Source organism: Triticum dicoccoides, chromosome 3B, assembly GCF_002162155.2.
Source record: "Triticum dicoccoides isolate Atlit2015 ecotype Zavitan chromosome 3B, WEW_v2.0, whole genome shotgun sequence".
Taxonomy (NCBI): Eukaryota; Viridiplantae; Streptophyta; class Magnoliopsida; order Poales; family Poaceae; genus Triticum; species Triticum dicoccoides.
The window spans coordinates 823,323,349-823,327,742 of NC_041385.1; positions in this window are offsets into that span (position 1 = coordinate 823,323,349).

Sequence of the window (4,394 nt, forward strand, 5' to 3'; positions counted from 1 at the left end):
GCCAGGGGAGCAGCTCACAGCAAACTTTTCGTCTCGTTTGCTAGGGGCTGGCTAGGGTGAACCGTGATTGGCCTAAGAGGCCCAGTTAACTATTTTTTTTCTTTAAAACTTGCCATGAACAAAAAAACCTTATAAGAAACAAAAGAAAACTAAAATTTAAAAAATGTATGCTCTGAATTATGAAAAACGCCATGCTACTTTATAAAACAACTATTTCTCTTATTTATCAATTTACAATGAGTGTGATAAAAAAGTAATGTGATTTAGAAAAATAAAATTGCAATGCTAAACTTTAAAACTGCCATCGCGAGATAGAAAATTCCATTAGAAAAAAAATACACATTTTCAAATGGAAAACAGAGAAACACATAAATTTGTAGAAACACTTCACTCTGATTTTTTTTGAGAAGTGCTAAACTTCTTTATAAAACTGCCATTTCTCTAATTTATAGATTTACTATGATGATACAAAATGCCACACCAATAAAAATGTAAAATTGCCATCCTCTTAACAATAAAACACCATCATCTTGATAAAAAAAGTCATGCCAACAATAATAATAGTGCCATGCTCTCAAATAATAAATTTGTCATCCTGTTAATAATAAAACAACCATCCTCCTAATAATAAAAAAATACCATGTTATCAATAATTACAATGACACGCTCTTAATCATAAAAATACCATCATCTTGACAATAAAAAAATAACATGTTACTTATAATAAAAATGTCATGCTCTTATTAATAAATTTTCATCCTCTTATAACCTGAATAATAAAAATGGCATGTTAGTAATTATGAAAATGACATACTCTTATTGAAATAATCTTAATAATAAAATTCCATGTTATTAATAAGAAAATTTTCATGCTCTTAATAATAAAAATGCAACTCTTAAAAACATTGCAAGTTATTAAAAAAATCTCCTCTAGCAAACATGGCAAGTTTTAAAAATGCGTTCTCTAAATACATGTGACCTTTTAGGAATTGTAATGGCACATTGCAGAGAAATAGGTATTTCATTCTTTCGGAAAAGGGAGAATTCAGAAATTATGGAGTTTTGCAGCCGAATCTACAAATGAAAGAAAGCAAATTTAAAACAATGGAACTTCAAGTACATAATGTTATTTAAGAACATGTGTTCACCACACCCAGTTCGGTCCAAGTGGTAGGTGGGTTGAGACGGTGGCACATAGATGGCTCTTTCTGACGACAACAACGATTGTTCGATGGTGCAGGGTCATCGGCGTAGCTTTCATTATGCTATAATAGATTTTCATTGTGCTATGCTAGATTTTTGTCAACAAGTGCAGGTTACTAATGCAGAAATGCCTATCAGAAGTGGGCACCAAAAGCCCAGTGGTGGCAGACAGGGCCCACCACTGGTAACATGGCAGCTGTGGCGGTTGAAAACTAGCGCCTGCCAATGACATAGTCGGCCAGGCAAAACATATTACTTGTCATGGCTCTGCCACGATAGCGTTGATACACATTACTTCACCAGGGTAAATTGACATAGTTGACATAGTTATATAATTCTTAACAAAGAAAAAACTAACTAACACTTCAATTTTGTTTGACTTAACAAACTAAAATTAATATATCACATCCATCTTAACAAACTAAATAAGGGTTTATCGGATTACATATCATTTGCAAGTTGTTGTTGCTGTTGTTTCTTATCGTGATTACCACTGGTGTGTCGGCCCTTACTCGACTCTTCTCCATCAGAAACTCCCTCTAGTCGGCCTCATATAACAATATGCGGTCATCTATTTTCGTCTTGTAGTGAACGGTGGTGACAAGCCATGCTGCTCCAAGGCATACTCCACCTCTGCCGATGGCCGGGATGTTCTGCATGAAAATCATCTTCATAGGTAATTCTAATATCCCCGTGATTAAAAAAAATAGAGCACGCAATGTTAGACATCTCACCATATAGTGTTATGAACAGAAAAGAGGAAATAATACAAAACATACCATGATGTGTTTGACGATGTTGGTCTTAGTTGAATGGTGTACAAAGGGCCTCCCAAGTAGTGCACACTTGAGGATCGCGATGAGATTGACGGTCTAATCCTTAGTAAGTGGATCCATTCTTTGAGAGAAAATTGGAGAATTGTATGACCATCACCATAATCATTTTTGCTATCCTCATCATCTTGATTACCCCCGCCCCCCATTATCGTCATCATCCTGGCTATCATCATCCTCGCTATCTACATATTGGCTATCCTCGCCATCCTTGTCATGCATCCTCATCATCTTGGTGAAGCTCATCATCTTGGTTGGTGAAATAGATAGTCCTTAACCTCTTGATCGCTCCTTTTCAGGAAACTAAACCGGTGTGCAAATAGCAATTTCTCCAATAACACTACACGTCTTGGTCATAAAATAGAACAATACGAATTTAAAAAATCATGTTTGTTTTGTTTGTAATTGCATGATTTGTTTCCACTTGGAAATGTTAATATATCAGGATGTTTTGATACGCTTTTATACCACAGATCTAGAGTTAATGCTGCTATTTGGCTTGGCGAAAACACAGAACACTACAGGAGAGACAAGAGGGAAAGGCGGCAAGCAAATACCAGCATGAGCAAAATTTCCTAGGAGCAGAAGCACTATGAGAAAACATAGAGTAGTTTTCTCCTTCACACGTGGAATGCCTAAGCTTGTGTGTGCTCCTGTTTGTGCATTCTCCTTTCGATTTGGGTGTGAGGTAGCATATGGAATGGCATCCCTATATATGGGCCTTTACAAAATCTAGTTTTAATTACTCAATTTTTGCAAGATAATGCAGATTTTGTAACATAAATTCTATAGGTATGGATTTCTATTGCATCTATTATTTACGCACTCAATTTTGGCCAGACCAATCAGATTTGTACAATGCTGTATTAACATTCTCATTAGATGTCTCCTCGAGGTAGTAGATTTAGCCAGATTTTTTCTTTATTCTCATTAGCAGTCTCCTCAAGGTAGCAGATTTGGCAAGATTTATTTATTTATACTCATTAACTGTCTCATTATACCGATATCTATTTATCTATGAAAATGTTATCCAACGACCATTCGTTCGGGGGCAGACTCTAGCGAACGCCATGCTTGCCATTCGATCACGCGGCAAAGATCTTGGTGCCGGGCTTGTGGCACATTTGTTTTTTGGAGTCGTTTGCTGGAACTGCCCTGAACTCGCGACCTCCTGCATAAGTTCCGGCTCGCTTACCACTTGGACTGAAGTGGGTTTTGTGAACACATGTGCTTGAACAACTTTATGTATTTTAATTTAAATTGTTTACATTTTGTTTTTGCATTAAAAAATTGGCTAAAAATCGCAAATTTCCCTTTTTGGAAGAACAAAAATCCCTATTATTTTTTGCCATGTGCCATTACAAATCCCAAAAGTTGCCATGTTTTTAGAGAACACACTATTTAAAAGCCACCATGTTTTTTAGAGAAGATTATTTCTAAACTTTCAATGTATTTAAAGGTTCCATTTTTATTATTAAGTGCACGGCTACTTGTAACATGGAATTTTATTATTAAGAGGATGGCAATTATATTTATTAAAATATGTTGTTTCAATCATTAGTAACATGGCATTTTTACTATTAAGAGAATCACAGTTTTACTAATAAGAGAATTACATTTTTATTATTTCTAACATGGCATTTCCTATCATCAAGAGGATGCCATTTTTATGATTAAGAATGTGGCATTTTTATTATTAATACCATGGCATGTATATTATTAGGAAGATGATAGTTTTATTATTAACATGATGGCAATTTTACTATTTGAGAGCATGATATTTTTATTATCAAGAGGATGATAGTTTCATAATAAAGAGATGGTAACTTTTCATTTTTTAACATAGTAAATTTATAAATCAGCGCCAGAGCGCCGGAGCGCAGAGCTTTCGCTCAGACCCACTCAAGTGACACTAGTGGACTCACGGTTGCCGACCCACCCCAAGAGGGGGAGCCATGGCCCATCGCGCCAGGCCTCCAGATCCAGACAGGGATCACCATTGCCGAAGCTATGACGATCGACTCCAGGGCCACCTGTCACCCCTCCCCTTGCTACCCACATAGCCAAGAGAAGGCGCCACCACTACTGCCATGTTGCCTGTCGCCGAGCCACCCGTGCAGCCTCACCATCTAGGGCCGCCGCCCCGGCATCCTCATCATTTTGATTATCCCCACACCCCGATTGTCGTCATCATCCTCGCTATCTTCATCTTGGCTATCCTCGCCATCCTAGTCATGTATCATCATCATCTTGGTTGGTGAAATAGATAGTCCTTAACCTCTTGACCGCTCCTTTTAAGGAAACTAAACTGGTGTGGAAATAGCAATTTCTCCAATAACAATACACGTCTTGGTCGTA